This window comes from Adiantum capillus-veneris, chromosome 2 (genome assembly GCF_014529385.1).
Source record: "Adiantum capillus-veneris isolate H3 chromosome 2, ASM1452938v2, whole genome shotgun sequence".
Taxonomy (NCBI): domain Eukaryota; kingdom Viridiplantae; phylum Streptophyta; class Polypodiopsida; order Polypodiales; family Pteridaceae; genus Adiantum; species Adiantum capillus-veneris.
The window spans coordinates 85,938,386-85,963,789 of NC_140932.1; the positions used below are offsets into that span (position 1 = coordinate 85,938,386).

The 25,404-nt window shown below is 41.4% G+C and overlaps 1 pseudogene; it reads right to left on the reverse strand.

The window, feature by feature from the left end:
• Positions 1–24,844, reverse strand: part of LOC147463114 (uncharacterized) — a 69,900-nt pseudogene extending 45,056 nt beyond the window's left edge.
• Between the last annotated feature and the right edge of the window lie 560 nt (positions 24,845–25,404).

Here is a 25,404-nt window from a genome sequence, read left to right on the forward strand (position 1 = left end):
TGGATATAGGAGACACCAAAAATTGGATCCACAAAAGTTTGGACTCAAAAATGGGCCTTGTAAGAATTGTTGATGTGGCATAGCTTTCAAAAAGTGGGGATCGATAATTTTTTTGGAAATAAGATCCAAACTTGTCGGAGGTTGGATATTTAGAATCTACTCTTCAAATGATATCTGTTGATATATAGCATGCATGTATCGGACATTGCCTTCATGTAGATCTAGAAAAAGATGATTTTAGATTACCGTAACGGTAACAAAACCTGGGTGATTGAAAACAAAATGGCATAACTTTCATAGAAGTCATCCAAACTTTTCGGACCTTGGATCTTTAGAATCCATTTTTCAAGAACTTTCCAATGATAGGTCATATCATAGGGTTCTAGGAAATATTTAGAGGGGTCTACCGGTTGCTTTCTTTTGTACAACTTTGATGATGTGGCACTCTTAAAAGGCCCAAAAATGAGTTCAAAATTTTCCTAATGGTGGTGGATACTTGATGCACTTACCTCCCAATTATTAGTGTAAATGGCCAAGTGGTGGATCTAGGATCTACTCATCTCACAAATATTGTGTAAAATTACAAGTGTTATGATGGCCAAGTGTTGAATGCACACAACTTTAAGACATGGTTAGAATGACCAAGTGGTGGATCTACACCCACCCACCAATACTTGGTTAGAATGGACAAGTGGTGGATCTATGGTCTATCTTTCCTATGAACACTATTTAAAATTGATAGATGGTGGACATAGGAGAATCCAACCATTGCATCCACCTTGTACGATTTGGTTTGAATGACCAAGTGGTGGATCTAAATTGCATCCACCTTCAAGCCTTGGTTAGAATGTCCAGGTGGTGAATCTAAGATCTGCATATTGTAACATTTTGTATAGATTAAGAAGTTGGTGGAGATAGGAGAAACCAACCATTGCATGCAGATTGGAAAATATGGTAATAATGGTCAAGTGGTGGATCTTGGATGCACTCACCTTGAAAATTAGGTAGTTGGTGAATGTAGTAGAAACCAACCATTGCATTCACCTTGAAAAATCTGGTTAGAATGGCGAAGTGGTGGATCTTGGATACACCCACCTTCGGAATTGACTAGCATGTCTAAGGATCTAAGGTCTACTTTTTTACACACTTTGTTGAAAGTTGTAAATCGGAAGATTTGGAAGACACCAAATATTACACCCTACCACCTATCCTTCAAAACTTAGCTTGAATGGCCAACTGTTGGATCTTGGATGCACTTACCCTCTAGGAGCTGGTTAGAATGGCCCACTCGGGAATCTAAGGTCTACCTATTCCACACACTTTATTTGAGATTGCAAGGTGTTGTTTCTACAAGACACCAACAATTGGATCCACATTTTAAGCCTTTGTTATAATGGACAAGTGGTGGATCGTTGATGCATCTACTTTCCAATTCTTAGTCTAAATGGTCAAGTGGTGGATCTAGGATCTACTCATCCCACAAACATTGTGTAAAATTACAAGTGTTATGATGGGCAAGTGTTGAATGCACCTAACTTTAAGACATGGTTAAAATGGCCAAGTGGTGAATCTACGGTCTACACCCACCTACCAATACTTGGTTAGAATGGCCAAGTGGTGTTTCAATGGTCTATATTTCCTTTAAACACTATTTAAAAGTGATAGATGGTGGACGTAGGAGAAACCAACCATTGCATCCACCTTGCAAGATTTGTTTGAATGGATAAGTGGTGGATTTAAATTGCAGCCACCTTCAAGCCTTGGTTCAAATGGCCAGGTGGTGAATGTAAGGTCTGCATATTGCACACACTTTGTTTAGAATAAGAATTTTGTGTAGGTGGGAGAAACCAACCATTTCATCCACCTTGAAAAATCTGGTAAGAATGGCCAAGTGGTGGATCTTGGATGCACTCACCTGGAAAAATAGGAAGTTGGTGGATGTAGCAGAAATGAACCATTTCATCCACCTTGAAAAATTTGATAAGAATGGCCAAGTGGTGGATCTTGGATCCACCCACCTTCAGGAATTGGCTAGCACGCATAAGGATCTAAGGTCTACCTTTCTTACACACTTTGTTGAAAGTTGTAAATTGGAGGATTTAGAAGACAACAAACATTGCCAACTATTGGATCTTGGATGCACTCACTCTCTAGGATCTTGGATGCACTCACTCTCTAGGAGTTGTTTAGAATGGCCCAATGGGTAATCTAAGGTCTATCTATGTCACACACTTTATTTTAGATTTCAAGGTGTTGGATCTACGCGACACCAACAATTTGGATTTAATTACATTTCAAGACTTCGTTATAATGGCCAAGTGGTGGATCTTCAATGCACCTAATTTATAATTCTTAGTCTAAATGGCCAAGTGGTGGATCTAGAATCTACTCTTCCCACAAACATTGTGTAAAATTACAAGCGTTATGATGGGCAAGTGTTGAATGCACCTAGCTTTAAGACATGGTTAGAATGTGCAAGTGGTGGATCTACGGTCTACACCCACCTACCAATACTTGGTTATAATGGATTAGTGGTGGATCTATGGTCTATATTTCCTATAAACACTAGTTAAAATTTATAGATGGTGGATGTAGGAGAAACCAACCATTGCATCCACCTTGCAAGATTTGGTTTGAATGTCAAGTGGTGGATCTAAACTGCAGTCACCTTTGAGCGTTGGTTAGAAAATGGCGAGGTGGTGGATCTAAGGTCTGCATATTGCACACACTTTGTTTAAAATAAGAAGTTGGTGGATGTAGGAGAAACCAAACATTATATCTACCTTGAAAAATCTTGTTAGAATGGCCAATTGGTGGATCTTGGATGCACTCACCTTGAAAAATAGAAAGTTGGTGGATGTAGGAGAAACCAACCATTGCATCAACCTTGAAAAATCTGGCTAGAATGGCCAACTGTTGGATCTTGGATGCACCCACCTTCAGGAATTAGCTAGAATGGCAAAGGATCTAAGATCTACCTTTTTTACACACTTTGTTAAAAGTTATAAATTGGAGGATTAGAGGATACCAACCATTGCACCCACCTTCCAAAACTTGGTTTGAATTGTCAACTGTTGGATCTTGTATGCACTTAACCTTTAGGAGTTGGTTAGAATGGCCCAATGGGAATCTAAGGTCTACCTATTTCACACACTTTATTTGAGATTGCAAGGTGGTGGATCTAGGAGACACCTAAAATTGGATCCACATTTAAAGCCTTCATTATAATGACCAAGTGGTGAACCTTTGATGCACCTACTTTCCAGTTCTTAGTCTAAATGGCCAATTGGTGGATCTAGGATCGACTCATCTCACAAACATTGTGTAAAATTACATGTGTTATGATGGTCAAGTGTTGAATGCACCTAACTTTAATACATGGTTAGAATGGCCAAGTGATGGATATATGGTTTACACCCACCTACAAATACTTGGTTAGAATGGCCAAGTGGTGGATCTATGGTCTATCTGTCCTATAAACACTATTTAAAATTGATAGATGGTGGACATATGAGAAACGAACCATTGCATCCACCTTGAAAGATTTGGCTTGAATGGACAAGTGGTGGATCTAAATTGCAGCCACCTTTGCGCCTTGGTTAGAATGGCCAGGTGGTGGATCTAAGGTCTGCATATTACACACACTTTGTTGAAAATACAAAGTTGTTGGATGTAGGAGAAACCAACCATTCCATCTACCTTGAAAAATCTGGTTAGAATGGCCAATTGGTGGATCTTGGATGCACTCACCTTGAAAAATAGAAAGTTGGTGGATGTAGGAGAAACCAACCATTGCATCCACCTTGAAAATTTTGGTAAGAATGGCCACCTTGTTGATCTTGGATGCACCCACCTTCAGGAATTGGCTAGGATGGCTAAGGATCTAAGGTCTACCTTTCTTACACACTTTGTTGAAAGTTGTAAACTGGAGGATTAGAAGACACCAACCGTTGCACCCACCTTCCAAAACTTGGTTTGAATGGCCAACTGTTGGATGTTGGATGCAATTACCCTTTAGGAGTTGGTTAGAATGGCCCAATAGGGAATCTAAGGTCTACCTATTTCACACACTTTATTTGAGATTGCAAGATGGTGGATCTAGGAGACACCAACAATTGGATCCACATTTCAAGCATTCGTTATAATGTCCAAGTGGTGGATCTTTGATGCACCTACTTCCCAATTCTTTGTTAGAATGACCAAGAGGTGGATGATGGATGCACCCACCTACCAATACTTGGATCATGGATGTACCCACCTTCTAATATTACATTAGAATGGCCAAGTGGTGGATCTGAGGACATATTGCACACACGTTGTTTAAAATGGAAGGTTGATGGATGTAAGAGAAACCAACAATTGCATCCACCTTGTAAGATTTGTTTAGAATGGCCAAGTGGTGGATCTTAATTGTAGCCACCTTCAAAACTTGGTTAGAAAGGCCAAGTGGTGGATCTTAATTGTAGCCACCTTCAAAATTTGGTTAGAAAGGCCAAGTGATGGATCTAAGGTCTACATATTGCACACACTTTGTTTAGAATAGGAAGTTGGTGGATGTAGGAGAAACCAACCATTGAATCCACCTTGCAAGACGTGCTTAGAATGGCCATGTGGTGGATCTGAATTGCAACCACCATCAAGACTTGGTTAGAATGGCCAAGTGGTGGATCTAAGGTCTACATATTGTACACACTTTGTTTAGAATAGGAAGTTGGTGGATGTAGGAGAAACCAACCATTGCATCCACCTTGCAAGATGTGCTTAGAATGACCAAGTGGTGGATCTAAATTACAGCCACCTTCAAAACTTGGTTAGAATGGTTAGGTGGTGGATCTAAGGTGTGCATATTGCACACATTTTGTTTAAAATAAGAAGTTGGTAGATGTAGGAGAAACCATTGCATCCACCTTGGAAGACCTAATTAGAATGGCCAAGTGGTAGATCTTGGATGCACCCACCTTCCAAGAATTGACTAGAATGGCCAAATAGTGAATCTAGTATCTACCTACCTTACATACTTTATTTGAAGATTCAATGTGATGGATCTAAGATACACCAACAATTGACCCGCCTTTCAAAAACTTGCTTAGAATGGCCAAGTGGTGGATCTTTGATGCATCCACCTGTTAAGTATGGAGCCTGATTTACCCTTGTAATTTTCTGTGGTAAAAGCGCACATTTGTAAGGCCCCCATTATGAGGAGAAGCCATCGTGCGTGAAGGAAAATCACTCACCGGAAACCAAATTTTTCACGGACAAGAATCAGGGGCAACTTTAAAGGCCTCGGGGGCAGAGGCCCCCGAGACTTTTTTTTCGCCGGAATATTCTTTTTCGCCGGAATATTATGGCCGGATGGCGGCCGGAAAGTGGTCGAAAAACAACCGGTCGGTTGGCCGGTGGTCGGAAGTCAATGGCCGGTGGCCAAATTCAAAAGCGGACTTGTCTTCTCAAGGGCGGCCACACATGGGCGGATTGGAGGGTCCGATTTGGACTTATTCGCACAAGGGCGACTACACATGGCTGTCTCTCATAAGAGAGGGCAGCCCTTTTGGCCTATAAAAGGAGGCCATTTCTACACACATTTCATAGTGTGAAGTTGATGCAACAAGGTGAGTGTGAGGTGATGAGAGTGAAGCAAGGTGGAAGCTCCATTAAGGGTATAATCCCTTTGTAAACTACTTCTTGTTTTGAAGTACTAAAGCCATTGAGTGGCTGCTTTCCGTGGACGTAGCCCACATTGGGTGAACCACGTATATCGTGTGTACTCTCTCTCTCTCTCTCTCTCTCTCTCTCTCTCTCTCTCTCTCTTTACTCTATAATCTCGTGTATATAAATCTGTCTCTCTCCATTAAGTAATCTACTCAATTATCTTTTTAGCTACGCCTTATTTGCTAACACCACCTTTCAAGGCTTGGTTAGAATGGACAAGTGGCGGATCTAAGATGGATACAATCTTGAAAATTTATTTTAAAAAATTCAAGATGACCTATCTTGAAAAATTATTCTAAATGACTTATGGGATCTAGGATACATCTACTTTGGTTATCAAATATCTTAATTGGATAGATATTTGATTTTAGAAATAAAAAGTCTTGAAGAGTGTAAATAAAATGTTATGTGTCAACTAAGTTTTATACGCTTTCAAAACATTATTACATTCAATATGTGATTATAGATTCTAACTAGTTATTTGTGTTTTCTTTGATTTTAGAGAAAAAATGGTTCAAAAAACAAAAATCTGTGATGATTCTTGTTAATGTCGACTTTGCAAGTGATGATAAGAGAAAATAGTAGTTAGACGTTTATGGAGTGCAAGGTACACAATTTCATAAAGTGCATGTCTTTGTGGCTAGTGACAAAGATGAGAATAGATTTGATGATCTAGGGCAGGTAGTCTCTGCAAGTGCTTCAACAGTTGAAGGACATTCTGACATTTAGTGCATTAACATTGGGATACCTGGAAATTCTGAGTACCAACTATTGGAAAATTCCTATGTCATTGAAAAAATGGTCAAAGACAAGGAAGAGACAATGTTTTCACGAGGTTGGGATGTTAATGAATATTTATTTGATATTAGTGTAGATAGGCTGCAAGATGCAATTATTATTGCTTTAAAAGGAAAGCAAGTCAAGAATAAGAAATCAAATAAGAAGACCACAACTAAAAGGCCAAGGGGTGTTACAACTGCTGGTGTTGCAGATGTAGATAAGGCCATTTTGAGATCAAAGGACACAAGCAATCAACTCTTATTAAGGTTTGTAGAGCCTGATTGCTTAGAGAACGAGGTCTAAAAAGCAAAAAAGAGTGCTACAGGAGGCATGGAAAAGTATTCGGCATACTTCCCTTTCAAGTATAAGGAGTACTAGATTCTTGTCACTAATTGTTTTCTTGCTCCTGATCAATATAATGGTCATTAGCTAAAGCCTGATCAAGTACAAAATTGTATGCTCTTCTTTGGAGCAAGTGAAAATCGGCCTTCATCATGTGCTTATCTAATTCCTATAAAGAATTGTGGTCAAAAGTATGGAGTTCCAATGACACGTCGTGCTGAGGTAGAAGAAGAAAGACTTGTTGAATACAACTTTTGGATCATTGATGGACAACACTCAATTGATGCAGCCAAAATGTTACTATTTCAAGAAATGAAAAAGGATGGTGGCTCCCAGGATCTAATACAAGTTTATACAAGTTTATGAGAAAAGAAAGGCCCGAATTGTTGTAGATCCATACCCAGAAGTTGCAACAGCCATATCATCCATAGCAAATAAGGAGGCCAAGGTGCTATATGTTAAGTAACCTTACAGTGACATTTTCAAGCATCTTCGCAATCAATCGATATTTCAAAAGCGCCCATCACGTCCAAACATTGGAGAAAAGGAAGGTGTAGAATATCGCACACCTTGGGATGTAAGTTTTCTTTTTCTTTCCCTCTCATGGTTATATAATGAGAAAACAACTGAAAATATTATATTTAATTTATTTTGGTTTTGCAGGCATTTCTCAAAATGTAAAGGATTTTTGTTGCTATATCTTTCATCACCAAACAAGCTCATATGGTCACTTACTCTGATCCTATTTATGATCGATGGATGAAGATCGGTGCTGCAACTAAGAAGAAGCAATCATGACACTCTCCTCCCTCACCTTCCCCCAAAGGTGGCAACATGTACATATATACAGTAGTATGTGACCCGTGCATTGTTGTGGTTGTGAAGAAGTAACTGTGGCACTCTCCTCCCTCACCTTCTTTGAAAGTGGCAACATGTGTGTGTGTGTGTGTGTGTGTGTGTGTGTGTGTGCAAAGGCACACACACACACGCGCTCATGCCCCTGCGTTGACAATGGCCTAGCCATGATCTTAGAGGACGATTCACACAATCAAATACACTCTTGTCAAATATGATAATGGGATTTTCACATACCTTCTCTCTTTATCAACTCTCTCTCTCTCTCTCTCCCCCCCCCCCCCCCCCCCCCACCCGTGACAAACTTGAACTACATTTGGAGTTGGTATGTGGACAGATTAACTTTGCCATAAGCAAGCGAGTCCCTCTCTATTTGTAGAAACATACTTAGCCTTCACGTTTTCCTCAGTCTATCTCTCATGTACGCACGTCTCGTGTACACATGCATACACACACTCACCGCAATAATCAACAACTCAGTGGGGGAGGGGAGGGAAGGGGGTCGCACAATTGCTCGTGACACGTGGAGGTGTCAATTTTTCAAGAACTTTAAGAAAGAGTATAGGAGTGCCTCTTTAGAATAATTTTCTAAAATTTTAAAATATAAAACTAAACAATTTGTAAAAATAATATCAAATTTGATCTTGACAAATTTTCTGTTTAAATTCAAAAGACAAATTTGCATTGAGAAGAAAAATCCCCCTCAAAATTATCTTTTTTCTATGATTTACTCTAGTAGAGTAGAAAGTCTTTTCATTTTTCATTGTCAAAAGGATTTACATTCATACAATTTGCTTTTCATTCATGCAATCTTACCCTTCTCTCTCTCTCTCTCTCTCACACACACACACACACACACACACACACACACACACACACACACACACATATGTGTGTGTGTGTGTGTGTGTGTGTGCGCGTGTATGTGTGTGTTGTATATATATGGAAATATTTTAAGAGAGAGAGAGAGAGAGAGTTTTTGCAGAGTGTTTTTTGGTGGAATGGCCTATGTTTCAAGGTTGTTGTCATCTTATCTCCATTTATCCTACCATGGAATTTTACTATCTTTAGGAAAGGCTTTTCTTGTAGTTTTTGGTTTTTTTAATTTGCGCATGTAGCTAGCTGTACTTGGTTCTCACAGCTCCAATTTGTTGCTTTAGTTCAGTCAGATTCATCATAATCTGGGCACTCTCATAGATTTTTCAAGTAATACGAATAAGCCTCTTTTGAGAGAGAGAGAGAGAGAGAGAGAGAGAGAGAGAGAGAGAGAGAGAGAGAGATTAAAAATTCATTTTTATTGCCAACATGTAGTAGATTGGTTATCCAAATTTCCTTCTAAGGAACATATTCAGAGTCCTAGATTTATTGGAGGTAGAACTAATCTTCTTCTTCTCCTCTCTCTCTCTCTCTCTCTCTCTCTCTCTCTCTATATATATATATATATATATGTCACACACACACACACATGAATGCTCATGCGTTGGCAGTGGCCTATCCATGATCTTAGAAGCAGATTCACATAACCAAGTGCACTATTGTTGAATATGACAATAGCCTTTCCACAAACCACCTCTCTTTATCAACTCTCTCTCTCTCTCTCTCTCTCTCTCTCTCTCCCCCCCCCCCCCCAAGTGATAAACTTAAACTACATTTGGATCTGGCATGTGGTTTACTTAACTTTGCGATATGCAAGTTTTCCTCTAGTCATAGAAACATAATCAACCCTTAATTTTTCCTCTCTCTCTCTCTCTCTCTCTCTGTCTCTCTCTCTCTCTCTCACGCCTGCTACACACACTCATCGTAACAATCAACAACTCCGTGGGAGAGGGGACAGGGTAGCATGTTTGGTTGCGACACTTGGAGGTGTCAATTTTTCAAGAGCTAAGAAAGAGTATAAGGGTGCCTGTCTTGAGTAATAATAACTCAGAACTTTAGAAGCTGGCACCGAGCAGTGAGGCGTTTCCTCTCTCTCTCTCTCTCTCTCACACACACACACACACACACACACACACACACACACACACACACACACACACACACACACACACACACACACACACACAAACTGTGCGCTTGAGCTCAAGACTCTACGTATAGATATTTGAGAGCAACTATTTACAACTATTCTGATGATATCAAACTCTCTCTCTCTCTCTCTCTCTCTCTCTCTCTCTCTCTCTCTCTCTCTCTCTTATATGGATATATTTATTTATTTAGGCTCGTCATAATTGAGAGAATTTATGGATTTTTTAAGGGTGGCACATAGTTTAACTCCTAAAAATAAAAGGGGATAAAATACCTTAGAACAGGTAAAAGGCCTGTCAACTTGGCAATCTCTCTTCTCATTTGGGATGCCAATGTCAAGGTTGGTGCATTTTACGCATTTTAAGGCATTTTTTTGTTTTCTATGGGAGAAAATGTTAGCCACTCTCTCAAAAATACACTATAATTTCTTGGAAATTGGCAAGGGTGCCCCTGGTGAGTAGGAGTCCCCATGAGCTTGGTGATACTCTCTCTCTCTCTCTCTCTCTCTCTCTCTCTCTCTCTTATGGCCAATGACAAGTATAATAACCCTGTCATTTGCATGCATGTCCCCAAAGCAATACATATTGAAGTCGACGCACAGACACACAAATCTTCCCTTTTTTTGCTAGGGATAGATGTTTGAGATTAGTTTGTGTGTGTGTGTGAATCATAATTTAGAGAATATATATATATATATATATATATATATATATATATATGTATGTATATATATACATGTATATGTGTGTGTGTGTGTGTGTGTTTTCGTGCGTGTGTCCATCATAATTTAAAAGATTTATAGATTTTTTAGGGTGGTACATGGTTGAACTCTCAAAAATAAAAAGGATAAAATAACTCTGAATTGATAAAAGGCCCGTCGATTGGGAAATCTCTCTCCCTATTTGGGATGCCAATGTTAGGGTTGGTTTTGTCAGTCATTTACCCATTTCAAGGCATTTTTCTGTTTCGTCTAGGAAAACAATGTTAGCTACTCTTTTAAAAATACATGATAATATCATGAAAATAACAATGTCTTGGAAATTTGAAGGGCAAAGGTGTCCTTGGTGAGTAGGAGTCCCCATGAGCTCAATCGTAAAATGTGTGTGTCTGTGTGTGTGTGAATAATGTAGATAACAACCCCTTCATTTGCATGCATGCACTCAAAGCGAGACCGACCTAAATCAATGCGCGAACATGCGAATCTTCTCCTTTTTTTCAACCGTTTTTAAAAATAAAAACTTACACAAATTTCTAAAAAGTATCAATATTGGTCTTGAAAAAAGCTTCTTGATAAAACAAAACCAAATATATTAAAATCAGATTTTTTGTTAAATAACAAAATCTCCACGAAAATTATCTTTACTTGCCTAGGTGGAGTAAAACTCAACTTATATATTTATGATATGTACAATTGAAAGTCTTTTATCTTTACAACGTACATTGTGAAAGCCTTTTGATTTTTATGTGCATGTCAAATCTTAAAGTCTTTTGTATTTACACTGTACATTGTGAAATCCTTTTCATTTCTCTCTGTGCATGTCAAATCTTACAGTCTTTCTTTCGTCTTTACAATGTACATTGTGAAAGCCTTTTCATTTCTTTGTGCATGTCAAATCTTACCCTCTACTTTTGCATTTTACAATAGATGTTTGCTCTAAATTTTTGTGAAGTGAACCACGTGGAGGCCTTCTTCTTGCTTGAAATTTTTAAGCTGCATTATAGATAGTACTAGTACGGCCGGCCACCTTCGGCGGCCTCTCCCTCTCTCCTTCTTTATCGCGTGCAAAGGGGGTTTTTTGGCTTTCTAAAAGAAACCCTTAGTGTTGTGTTGGGTTAGGGGGACTTCATTTTTTTCCGTGCATGATGAAGACTTATCTTTCATTTCACATCCTGACATGTCTTTAATTTTCTTGCATTCTATTATTGTTTTAGAATGTTAAAGTGGGATGTTTGAAATGTGCCTCATTGGCAAGACTGCTATCTAGGGAAACTTTCCTGCACCAGAGCCTGCTAACCAAGCACATTTTTTTAGGGCTCTGAAGGTGAGAGGAAAAGTTGAGGCCGCGTGCAAGTGCTCGATGATGAGAAAGGGAATACAATTCAAAACCAAGATGAGATGGCTGCACTTATGCTCAAGTATCTTAGTCTAATTATCGGCTAGCCACAGACCCAATCTTAGGAAGTGAAAGAAGTCCGAGCGCTTTACTTGGAAGTGTTGAAAAGAAGGTTCTCCAGGAGGAAGCCAACTGCATGGAAAAGGCCTTCTCTGAGGAAGAATGCTCAGCGGCACTAAAAGCTCTTGGCAATGAAGAGTCCCCCAGCTGGGATGGACTGACAGCTGAATTTTTCAAGGAATTTTGGGACGATCTCAAGGGTCCAGTCACACGGATGGCCAATCTAGCTATTTCCGAAGAGTCATTGGATGCAAGTGTTAAGAGAGGGCTTATCAAACCCATCCCCAAACAGATTTGTTGTTCTCAACTTAAACATTGGCATCCCATTACGATGATGTCAATAGCATACAAAATTATTGCCAAGGTGATAGCTCTCAGACTTGCCCCTCTCCTGAGTTGGATCATCTCTCCCCATCAACACAGGTTCATCAAAGGGAGATCTATATATGACAATATCTTGGCAGCAATGGTAGGAATAGAGTATGCATCCTTTTCCAAGCAAGAGTGCATCTTGCATCAGTAGCTGGACCTCGACAAAGCCTATGATAGGATAGAATGGTCCTATATAGAAGAAGTCATGGGAGCTCTGGGCTTTGGGCCCCGCCTTTGTCGCCTCATACGCACACTAGGCGGTGGCAACCAATCAGAGCTCCAGTTTAATGACATAATTGTGGGATCGTTTGAGGTTAAACGGTCTATTAAGCAAGGATGTCCCCTGGCCCCCTTGTTGTTTGCCATCGGGTCGCATCCTCTCATTACAATGCTTGAAGCCAGTGCTGCGCGGGGAGAGATTCAAGGTCTGGCATTGCCGGGCAACGACCAGCTACTAGTCAAAATTTTCACAGATGATTCTCTCCTATTGTTGAAGGTATGCCCTCAAGTTGTCAGGAGAGCTCTGGAGATTGTGCAAACATTTTCCGTGGCCTCGGGATCCAAGTGCAATATAGAGAAGTCAAGACTAATCTCCCTGTCGGAGAACGTCTCTTTTGACCCTACAATCTGGTCAGGAGAGATTATCTCAAAAGGGAGTATATTTAGACACCTGGGTAGCCCGTAGGTGTGGACGTAAACCACAGTCAAAGATTTCAATGGGTCATTGAAAAAATAAGTGCCAAAATGAGAAGGTGGGAGTTTGTTCTCCTACCCTTCCAAAGCCGGATTAGAGTGATCAATGCTTTTATGATCCCATATATTACTTTCCTCAGCCAGGTGCTCAAGATGTCTAAGTGTAACTGGAAAGAATTCTTAAAACTAGTGGTGAAAAGGTTTCTTTGGAAGAACAATACGAAATCCTCCCGGCCATGGCAGTGGGCTAGAAGGGAGGTAGTTGCTCACCCAATAGACCAAGGAAATCTCGGCATTCTTAACCCTATGTCTCATGCGGAGGCCCTTTGTGCCAAATTTATGGTCTCATTGGCTAAACAGAACCAAGCTTGGGCTATCATGACCAAGGAAATGCTTGATGCAGCAAAACTGGGATCAAAAGGGGGAAAGTGGAAGGGGGTTGTGATGCAGGACAAACTTCTCGCCCCAAAGTGGTCTTATCTTAGATCTGGTGGACTCTCAAGGGAGCTGATGAGGAAGTGCAAAAGTGTTGTTGAGATTCTGGAATGGGGGGAAGTAACCAGATACTTTAAGAACTCCATATTACACTGGTCCCCTTGGCTCTCTAAAATATTGGGGCCGCCGCAAAGCCCTTATTGGATAGAAATGGCCAGGAAGGTGAATAATAAGGGGCTCGTTCGACTAGAGAAATTCTGGGATGGCAACAAGAAGTGCTGGAAAACTGCTGACTCTTTAGCCATCCAATTTCGTCTGGATGGCTTTGAGATCTTACTAGTCTATAGGGTGATGAAAGAGCTTGATAAGGTGGTGAAGCCAATTTGTGAATCCAACTTTTAATGGGAAGCTTGGAGATGGCCTGGGAGTAGCCTCTTTTGGAAACACACTCTAAAGGCATTTACCATGCATTAATGCGCGAGGCTAATTGGTGTAGCCCCCTCAACAAATTATGGAAGAGGCACTGGAAGGAAAAACAATGGGAGGCAATCATGAAGAACATCTGGATGCCAAGATGGCCTCAGTATATGAAAATATTCGTGTGGAAAGTGATGTGGGGTGCTCTTTCTTGTATCTTTCTTTCTTATCTCCCCGAGCAACGATTGGACCCATAAAGATACAAGAAAGAGGCATCGGGTCGAATCGTTGCTCAGGGTGAAGAATAGCCAGTGAAGACCTAGCCCATCTGTTCATGGAATGCCAGGCAATCATGGGCATGGCTGGGAAAATATGCAAGTGGATTCAAAGGACATGGCAAATTAAGTTCTTCAAGAATGATCTGTTCTTTGGGAGTAACAGGATGGGAAGTCCTACTCTTCTAGTCTGCTAATCATGTACTACTTCTTGCACCATATTTGGCAAGCAAGGAACCGCCGCGTGTTTGAGGGGATCTAGTTGTGGCAAGCTTTCGTGAAATAACTCAAGAGAGCAGATTGATGATCCACATGATCGGATGTAAACAAGCCTCAGAGGACTAGTCAAGAACAATACATAACATCTTGTAATAAGTAAAACCGAGGGGTAGGAATGGTTTCTTTGCCAAGAAGATTACTTGTAATCCTTTGACCCTCAAGGCTCGGTCTGAGCTTGAGGATTGGTGTATATTTCTGTTCTTAATACTATACACTCACAATTGTGAGTTTTGCAAAAAAAAGAAAAAAAAGAATGCTAAAGTGAAGCTTCACCTTGCATAATTTTAGTAAATTTTACACACACACACATACACACATGTTTTTTTTTGCATTCTATTGTTTTAAAATGCTAAAGTGAAGCTTGACCTTGCATAATTCTAATAAATTCTATACACACACATATATTTATTAGTTCTTTTTATTTCACCTTTCATTTTACAACTTCACATGGCTTTACATTTCTTGCATTCTATAGCTTGATTACAATCAGTGTTAACGTTTGAGAAAGTCTCTTTTATTAAGCGGCTACTGGTCGAGTTTCCTCCTCACAAAGAAAAAGCCTGAAAATACTAGCAGAAATTTTGAGATTTGCAGAATTATTGCACGACTTTATCACATATTTCATCGGTTTTTCTTCCGTTTATCATGGTCTGCAACTAGCTAGTCTCGATTTTCAATCGGCTCAAGATTAAGTTGAGGCAATCCTTTCCTAAATAATGATACCAGTTTAATTCAACCTAACAATTTTATCACTTTCTTATTGTTTTTGAAAGCCGTCGTGACCCTTTCACTTGTTTAGTTTTGGACTTTAGCCTTCAAGTCGCAGAGTGCGACACGTGTAAAGGGCTCCCCCTTCCGCCATATTATGTTAGTAGATAGATGGACATGAAAAGTATTTTAGCTTTCCAATTCCATGAGGCTTTTCATTTCTTTCTTTTTTTTTCATAAAGAGCGGGAGAATTATATTAAGAGAGACAAAACAATACAATCGATTGTAATTCGGAATGTAATCGTGATCCAATTGCAAGCCTAATGAGTTTTGTATTTTGAGGCTTTTCATTTCCTAAATTGAGCCTTCACTTCTGCATTTATGATGTTTGGAAAGAATTTCTATACTCTTTATAATGCAGCTTAAAATTTTCAAGAAAGAAGAGGGTGTCCACGTGTCACTCTCTAGTTCATTTCAAAAAACACCTAAAAAACATCTATACTATATATAAATGCAGCTTAAAAATTTCAAGGCAAAAGAAGCCTTCCAAATGTCTCATTTTTATGAAGGTTGGAACCTATAAAACTTTTCAACCTTCAACTTTCAACTTTCAACCTTCTATACTAATAGATAATGGGGGAGGGAATTCCGGCTCCCCCCCCCCCAACACGTGGCAGTAGGAGAATTTTTCGGCAGTGTGCCTTGCAAACAGCTAGACAGGACATCGCTGAGAGTGAGAGAGAGAGAGAGAGAGAGAGAGAGAGAGAGAGAGAGAGAGAGAGAGAGAGCGCCTGGTGCACCCATATCTGGAAGCAGCCCCTCCCCTCGGGCCAGTGCGTGAGAGAGAGAGAGAGAGAGAGAGAGAGAGAGAGAGAGAGAGAGAGAGAGAGATGTCTGGCAGTGTGCCCTACAAACGGCGAGACAAGTCAATGTGTGTGTGTGAGAGAGAGAGAGATGTCCGGTAGTGTGCCCTACAAACGGTAGGCAGAAGCGGCCCCTCCCCCCGGGTCAATGCTTGAGAGAGAGAGAGAGAGAGAGAGAGAGAGAGAGAGAGAGAGAGAGAGAGAGAGATGTTGCTCCGCTGGCTGCGTTTTGTGTCAGCAGTGTACCACGTGTGCGTGGGAATCTGGCTCCGCCTTCAGTCAACGACTCAGCAAACCTTGGCAAGCCTATCTATTTACCTTTACTTTTTAAGAAGAACTTTTTTAAACTTAGGCTCATGTCACACATGGACGCCGGACATGCTCAAAAAGAGCATGTTTGGATGCTTGCAGTGTCACACAGGGGCGGACAAACAAATGTAACAATATGCAGCCTACTGGCTACGGCTCAACTCAAGGTGCGACATGTGTGCGCGTCACGTTTATTCGGCAAGTTTCGCGCGTTGGATTTTGCTCATGTCCGTAGCTTGCTGATTATGGGCAAGGGGGTAAGGCCATCTAGCTGCGAGATCTAACGGACACACCTGCCAACCAATGACCTCTTGCCATCGCATTTGCACACACGTCCGGCTGGATGCATGTGACAGCCACCGTAGGTAATTTTCTTCCGTTTTTTACACTATTTTTGTCTATTTTGGGTCAGAATTTGTCCCTTTCCCCTTGCTCTCAATCAACATTTTTGAAATTGAAAACGACACGATATTTTTTTCAAAGACTGCTTCCAGTGTTTTGATGGAGAGAGAGAGAGAGAGAGAGAGAGAGAGAGAGAGAGAGAGAGAGAGAGAGAGAGAGAGAGGAACAAAGAGACGACTTCCAGTCAGTGCTCGCAAAAAATCATTTTCCCAAACATGCAAAATTCCAAACAATCAAGGGGAAATTTTTTAAAATTAGGTCATTTCTCTATTTTGGGTCCGAATTTCTCCCTTTCCCCTTGCCTTCGATCGGAATTTTTGAAATTGAAAACGGCACGATATCGCTGATGTTCCCGATTTCCCCCCTGACGCGTCAACAATAGATTAATCCGGCAGTGCCCTCTGTAGTCTGGATCGCACAGGCGGACAACGCGAAGAGAGAGAGAGAGAGAGAGAGAGAGAGAGAGAGAGAGAGAGAGAGAGAGAGCTTCCTTAAAAGCAGTGCGGGGTTCATTTGATGTGGACAGTGGGAGCATTTCCTGCCTTTGCGTTTTCAAAAGCCGCATCGTGCGGAGAGAGAGAGAGAGAGAGAGAGAGAGAGAGAGAGAGAGAGAGAGAGAGAGAGAGAGAGAGAGAGAGAGAGAGAGAGAGAGAGAGAGAGAGAGAGAGAGAGAGAGAGAGAGAGGCGGCCTTCATGCCAACCTCTGCGCACGATCTCCTCCGGAGTCCGGCCTGAGCTCCACGGCACTGCTCGAAAAAAACTTTTTTCCAAAAACTTGGCAAACCTACATATGTGAAACAACATAGGTAAATTGACAAAACTTGAAGGTTTTTTCACCAAATTACACTTTTCAAAGTTTCGTAGATTTTCCCACTTTCAAAAATAAAATTTAGATTGCACTTTGTAGGTGGGATTACACCACACCTAGGTTTTTTTCGAGCATTTCTCCACGGTCGTGCAAGGCGCCCTACCTCCCTACCTTGACGAGCAAGATGCAATCCATCGCGGGCAAGAAAGTGGAGGGCCATTTCATGCAATCAAGCTGCCATCGCTAGACCCCAAAAAATAAAAAAGGTGAAATCTTCAAAGGCCAAGAAGGGTTTGCGAAACATTTTCGCAAAATTTTGTAGTTTTTTCCACTTTCAAAAATAAAATTTAGAGGTAAATTTCAATATTTGTAGGTGGGATTACACTGCACCTAGGTTTTTTTCGAGCAGTCCTCCACGATCGTGCAAGGCACCCTTCTTCCCTACCTCGACGACCAAGATGTGATCCATCACGGGCAAGAAAGAGGAGGGCCATTTCATGTGATCAAGCTGCCATCACTAGACCCCAAAAAATAAAAATGCTGAAATCTTCAGAGGCCAAGCAGGGTTCGCGAAACATTTTTGGTGGACCTGGTGGATAATCACACTAAAATTATCATATCTTTACAAAGGTGAAAGGGGGAGGGAATTCCAGTCCCCCCCCCTGACGCATGGCAGCACGACAATCATCCGGCAGACACAAAGGCAGGCTCAGAGAGAGAGAGAGAGAGAGAGAGAGAGAGAGAGAGAGAGAGAGAGAGAGAGAGAGAGAGAGAGATTCTGAGCGCGGGTAGTGCTCTCTGAGCGCGGACACACACACACATACACAGAGGCAGCAGACTCAAAGACGGCTCCTTTCCTTGAATTTTGCAGGAGGAAATTTTAGAAACTTAGGTTTATTTTTTGGGTTTTTACACTATTTCACTCTATTTTGGGGTGGAATTTCTCCTTTTCCCCTTGCCTTGAACCGGCAGTTTTGAAATTCAAAACTGCATGACATTAAGCTGAGGCACATTTTCCAAGAGGAAATTGGAAAAACTTAGGTTTATTTTTTGGGTTTTTACACTATTTTACTCTATTTTGGGGTGAAATTTCTCCTTTTCCCCTTGCCATGAACCTAGAAAGACTCCAGACTCCAGACTCCAGACGAGAGAGAGAGAGAGAGAGAGAGAGAGAGAGAGAGAGAGAGAGAGAGAGAGAGAGAGAGAGAGAGAGAGAGAGGGGGGGGGGGGGGGGGGGACACTGGGGGAGATAAGAAAGAAAGAAGAAGAGAGAGTAATTTTCTTGATCTTGTTTTGTGAAATTTGTCAAGAGTGAAGAGCTTGAGGGAAAGAGGGGTCATGCCGCCACCGAAGGTGGCGCCGTTTTACTAGTTGAAGTTAAAAAAATAGGTTGTTTGTACTTTTCCTTTTGAAGGTATACTTCACTTTCCCTGTTAAAAGCCAATTGAAGGGTGCCTCAACTTTGCTTTTTGAAGGATGCACATACTACATCATATGGAACTTAAGAAACTCTCGAGCAACGAGCACTAACATATATAGCCAACAACGTTCCGGAAAAATCAATTTTGCAAACATAGAAAATTCACTTTAGGGTAGATTCAAAGAGGAAATTTTTAAAATAACCAAAGGTTTTTTTGACTCTATTTTTTGAAAATTTTCAAGCGGGTTTTTTTGTTCCTCCCCTCCCTTCGACTGGTCGTTATGAGTTTTCAACTGGCTCAAGGCTAAGTTGAGGCACACTTTTTCTGAACATTGGTCACCAAATTTGGAGCTAACTCTCCAACATGAGTGCAACTTGGAGGCCTTTTCTCTTGCACGCATTTGCAACATTTTTCCAAAGAGTCCTAACATCCATAGTCGCATCCACGTATGTGTGTCTGTGTATCTAGGCTATGGTACTCGTGAGAGAGAGAGAGAGAGAGAGAGAGAGAGAGAGAGAGAGAGAGAGAGAGAAAGAGAGAGAAGCCTCTCGCCACTATCGTTTTATGTGTGTGTGTGTGTGTGTGTGTGTGTGTGTGTGTGTGTGAGAGAGAGAGAGAGAGAGAGAGAGAGAGAGAGAGAGAGAGAGCACTATTGTTGCTACTTCACATGTGTGTGTGCGCGCACATGTGTGTGTGTGTGTGTGTGTGTGTGTGTGTGTGAGAGAGAGAGAGAGAGAGAGAGAGAGAGAGAGAGAGAGAGAGAGAGAGAGAGAGAGAGAGAGAGCACTATTGTTGCTACTTCACATGTGTGTGTGCGCGCACATGTGTGTGTGTGTGTGTGTGTGTGTGTGTGTGTGTGTGAGAGAGAGAGAGAGAGAGAGAGAGAGAGAGAGAGAGAGAGAGAGAGAGACCCTCGCCTTGTGCTTGCAAAAAATAGGTTTAGTGTAATCTACAAACTTACAGATTTACCTCCAACTTTTCAATTTGAAGGTGAGAAATCCTACCATATTCAGAGAAAGTTTTTGTGGAAGCCTTCAAAGTCAATTTACCTCTAAAATTAATCATCTGTACACTTGACAAGTTTTTGGGGAAAAAAGTCAAGCATTGCTCTTGCCACTGGAGAGAGAGAGAGAGAGAGAGAGAGAGAGAGAGAGAGAGAGAGAGAGACTCTCAAGGCCTCAAGAAAGGTAAGTTTATTAAAGAGATTAAAAGTTTCAAGGCCAACAGGTTCCTCCATGCATCATCTGTTAGAGCAGGCCGGAAAAATGGATGTTGCACGTGATCACAGCCTACCTGAGGAAATTTTGGTGCATTTCCTCAATGTTGAGCTATATAACATGACGTGCATCCTAGCACAATGCACCCCCACTTTCCGTGTTCCACGTGCCATCTTCTTGTGCATCCCAAATTCATCATAGAGAGAGAGGGGGGTGAGGGGAGGGAGGTAGGTAGCTGCGCATATCAGCTTTTGTGGCTTCTATTGGACAAAGAGAGTTGTTGCCATTGTGCCCAAATTTTAGCTAGATTTTGAGTCTATCTTGAAGAAGATCGACTAAATTTTACAAGATTTAGAGTAAATAATGACACACTTCAAATTATACATAAAAACGCGAAGAGTTTTAAGTGCCCCTTAATTTCTTTCGCTAGGGAAAATGTTTTGGAGGAGAGAAGCCTCTATCTCTTGATTGTAATGAGTAAGGTGTGTGTGTGTGTGTGTGTGTGTGTGTGTGTGTGAGAGAGAGAGAGAGAGAGAGAGCTGGGTGTGGGGGATTGAAAAAGAGTACTAGGAACAATATCACAAGGTCTCATGATTTGTGCTACAAGTCTTTGATGATTTGAGTGCATGTGCGTACACACACACACGCACACACACAATGACATTGGAAGAGCAATCGCAAGTGCTCTAAAATTTGTATTGATAGTCTTGAACACAGGTGCACATTGTGTGTGTGTGTGGGAGGCATGTCTAACCTCACCATCCTATCTTATTGCATTATTAGCGGGAACCACGATTAATTTGTCAAACCATGGGACGAAGCTGACTCGACTAGTGTATAGAGGCTACAAGAGGTTATCAATCTCTCGGAAAACGACTAACAACTCGCATCTAACTCAGGCTACACTCAAGTGACTGAAATCACCAAAAGCCAATCGCTCATCGGCAAGCAAATCACATCCGTTACAGCATCAAATGACATCCAAACGTAAAGAAACTTCTAGGATAAGTTTACAAGACCTAACCACAGATGCCTATGGCCTCAAATCCCACTTTAGGTCAAGTTCCAAAATCGCGATTATTAACAACAGTGGATTTTTGACCTAGTCGTTTTCGACCCAGAATGCATCTAAATGGTTAGGAATGATGCCCCAATACCCTGCCTATGCTTAGTTTTTGTTTTAAAAGTGTAAATTTCTAGTTATGATGAAATTAGACCGCGGGTCGACGATGCCAAAAGCTACAAAATCTGTACACTTGCCAAGTTTTTGAGGGAAAAAGTCAAGCATTGCTCTTGCCACTGTATAGAGAGAGAGAGAGAGAGAGAGAGAGAGAGAGAGAGAGAGAGAGAGAGAGAGAGAGAGAGAGAGAGAGAGAGAGACTCTCAAGGCCTCAAGAAAGGTAAGTTTACTAAAGAGATTAAAAGTTTCAAGGCCAACGGGTTCCTCCATGCATCATCTGTTAGAGGAGGCCGCAAAATTGGATGTTGCATGTGATCACAAAGCCTACCTGAGGCAATTTTGGTGCATTTCCTCGATGTTGAGCTATATAACATGACGTGCATCCTAGCACAATGCACCCCCGCTTTCCGTGTTCCACGTGTCATCTTCCTGTGCATCCCAAATTCATCATAGAGATAGAGAGGGGGGGGAGGTAGGTAGCTGTGGATATCGGCTTTTGAGGCTTCTATTGGAAAAAGAGAGTTGTTGCCATTGTGCCCAAATTCTAGCTAGATTTTGAGTCTATCTTGAAGAAGATCGACTAAATTTTACAAGATTTAGAGTAAATAATGACACACTTCAAATTATACCTAAAAACGCGAAGAGTTTTAAGTGCCCCCTAATTTCTTTCGCTAGGGAAAATGTTTTGGAGGAGAGAAGCCTCTATCTCTTGATTGTAATGAGTAAGGTGTGTGTGTGTGTGTGTGTGTGAGAGAGAGAGAGAGAGAGAGAGAGAGAGAGAGAGAGAGAGAGAGAGAGATGGGTGTGGGGGACTAGAAAAGAGTACTAGGAACAATATCACAAGGTCTCAAGATCTGTGCTACAAGTCTTTGATGATTTGAGTGGATGTGCATACACACACACACGCACACACACAGTGACATTGGAAGAGCAATCGCAAGTGCTCTAAAATTTGTATTGATAGTCTTGAACACAGGTGCACATTGTGTGTGTGTGTGTGTGTGTGTGTGTGTGGGACGCATGTCTAACCTCACCATCCTATCTTATTGCAGTATTAGCGGGAACCACGATTAATTTGTCAAACCATGGGACAAAGCTGACTCGACTAGTGTATAGAGGCTACAAGAGGTTGTCAATCTCTCAGAAAACAACTAACAACTTGCATCTAACTTAGGCTACACTCAAGTGGCTGAAATCACTAAAAGCCAATCGCTCATCGGCAAGTAAATTACATCCGTTACAGCATCAAATGACATCCAAACGTAATGAAACTTCTAGGACAAGTTTACAAGACCTAAGCACGCATGCCTATAGCCTCAAATCCCACTTTAGGTCAAGTTCCAAAATCGGGATTATTAATAGTAGTGGATTTTTTACCTAGTTGTTTTTGACCCAGAATGCATCTAAATGGTTAGCAATGATGCCCCAATACCCTGCCTATGCTTAGTTTTTGTTTTAAAAGTGTAAATTCCTAGTTATGATGAAATTAGACCGTGGGTCGACGACACCAAAAGCTACAAAATACTGTGAATGGCTTACGTCAATGCGTAAAGCTCTTACCTGTGGTTGCAATGCAACAAACGCATTCGCAATGTGACAAATGGAGAGGGAGTAGAAAGTGCAAGAAGAAGAGAATTGAGCGCCGTTAGCTCACGCTGTGTATTTCTTATCCAAAAACTTGTAAAAAACTTACAAAAAATTTGGCTTTTATACCTTAGCCAAGGTTTTTGGGTGGTCAAAACTAATAATATGGAGTTCTACCAAAGCTAAGAATTGAATGGCTAATAAAATCTGGAATCTTGTAGCCCCGGCTCATTAATTACAAGGTTTATCAAGAAAACAAGAGTTACAATATTCTCGATTTATCAAAATAATAATTGTTTTACAAGGAGAACTCCGAAAAATGGAGCTTGCTACTAACATTCCCCCCCTCCTCGCATGTGTCGTCCCTTGATACAGCTTTATGGGCTGAAGTAATCTTCAGGTTGACGGCGGGCGAGGCGGTCCTTTAGTGCTTTGAGTGCTTTTTCATATCTAATTTTGCGTTCTTTGTCTGGCACTTGCAAAAACTGCATGGTGACTTTGTTTTTTAGTTCTACTGCCAAGTAGCCTACAAACCTTGCTGTGAGGTTGCTTATCACCGGCGCAAAAATATTTGTTTGCCGGGTGAAGAAGCCAGTGTAAAATGCCTCCTCAAAAGCTCACATATTGTGCGAGGGCAGAAACATGCATCGGGCGTAAAAGCCATAAAGAACTTCTTCTGAGGGTTGCCCACTTAGATCATAGCAGAGGCCTTTGTTTCCTTCAAAAATGAGAGCCATGGGGCTCCTGTGTGCTCAAGATCATTGAAGACTTGTATGGAAGTGAGTAGCATCCGACAGATTTTTAATAGCATTGCGCAGGAGAGATCTGACAGACTTTTGAAGAATGTCATGGCGCTCGTTAGGGTTTTCACCATGTATTATTCTGTTGCTTGGCCTCTCTCTTGAGCTGGCAGCCTGGGAAAATTCAGCCATGTTGGCCTCTTCTTCTGCAGTGCTTCGTGTGCTTGCCACGTCCTTTCTCGTGGTACATGACAAAATGTGAGATCTTTTTGTATGGCCGCAGGTGCTCTCATGAACAGAATCAAGTATCTTGGATTCTTGTTCAGCCAGCTGAGCCTCCACTTCGGGTGGTCTTGATCGGCGCCATCTTCTTGCATATCCTTGTATAATCTTTCCTTTACATGTAAGAGTTCAACCTTGATGAGAGGGTATGGCAGGGATTGTTGGTGCCATTGAGCATTGATTTGATTGGGAGTGAGCTGTGTGATGTTGATAGAGTGTAAAACTCTCAACTCCCAATCCATAGCTGCCTTCCACTGCTCATCTACCTCCAATGCAATATTTTCCTTCAGTGCATCTTCTTCAGCCTTTGACAGGTGGACTATCGACACTATGTCTTCCTCTGTGATTTGTCTTGAAAATCTTCTCTTTCACTCGGCTCTGCTGTAGACTGCATCTCAAAGACAGCAAATGAGACCAAGGGGATTTCCACTTGGGGCGGCTTTGAAGTGCCTACCTCTTCCTGTATATCCGGCCTTTCATCTCTGAGGAGTTGGTTCACTCTTTTCAATTTTGCAATCTCTTTAAGGAGCTCCTCCTCTCTTTGGACCCGCATGAGTGCCAGGTCTCTGCGTTGTGACTGTTCGAGCTTCAACTCCAGCTCTAAATCTTTGTTTTTCTTTTCAAGTAATTTATACACCTCATCTGTTCCCTTGATCGAGGCCACGGCTCGATTTTCTCTTAATTGCCGCAAGAAAGTGGCCTGATCATTAATTCTTTGTTCCGAATACTGCAGAGATGCGTTTGCTACATCTAATTGTACTTGAATCTTCTGAGCGGACAGAGAGGTGGTAAGAAGTTCATTTGTCACCTGTGTCAATTGCTCATCTTTCACTTTGCAGGCATCAGATAACTTAGTCAGGAGGTTGCCGAACTCTTCCATTTCCTTCTGTTGGCTGTCCCTGGCTATCTGATGTCGTTCGGCTTCAGTCTTTAGCTCTTGTACTTGATTTCGGAGATCAGTAATTGTAGCCATTCTATCATCGAGCTCTCCTTGAAGAGCATCGATGACCATTTATAATTCTTTGGCTTTAGTACTGGGGTTAAAGGCTGCTGAGCGGAGTTTCTCCGTCATGATTTGCATCTGCCTTACATACTTGTTCACTTGTAGAATGACTTCATCATTGGAATGCCACTCCTCCTGTCTTGCAAGTTGCGATGTGCCGGCAGCCTCTTGTGTTGCTTCTTGCTGTGTTGTTATTGCTGGTGTTTCTATAGAGATGGTTTCTTCTCCTTTGCCATCTTGAGGTTTTAAAACCTCAGCAGTTTCTGGCTGAGTCACAAATAACCTGTGTGGTCTCAACCCTTACAATTTCTTCGGTTGCAGGCCTTTCCGCCTTCTCAGTCTTAGTTTCTTCTTCATGTGTAGTGGTTTTCTCTTTTTCTGTATATTTCTCTTTATCAGTTTCACCAGCCTCCTTGTGAGTATCCTCGGTTGTCTGCTCTGGTGCTGGTTCAGCTCCCTTATCTTCATGTTGCTCTGCGCGGTTAGTTTGTTGTGTAGCTTCCGTTTGGTGGGTGAAATCAGACTCTTTT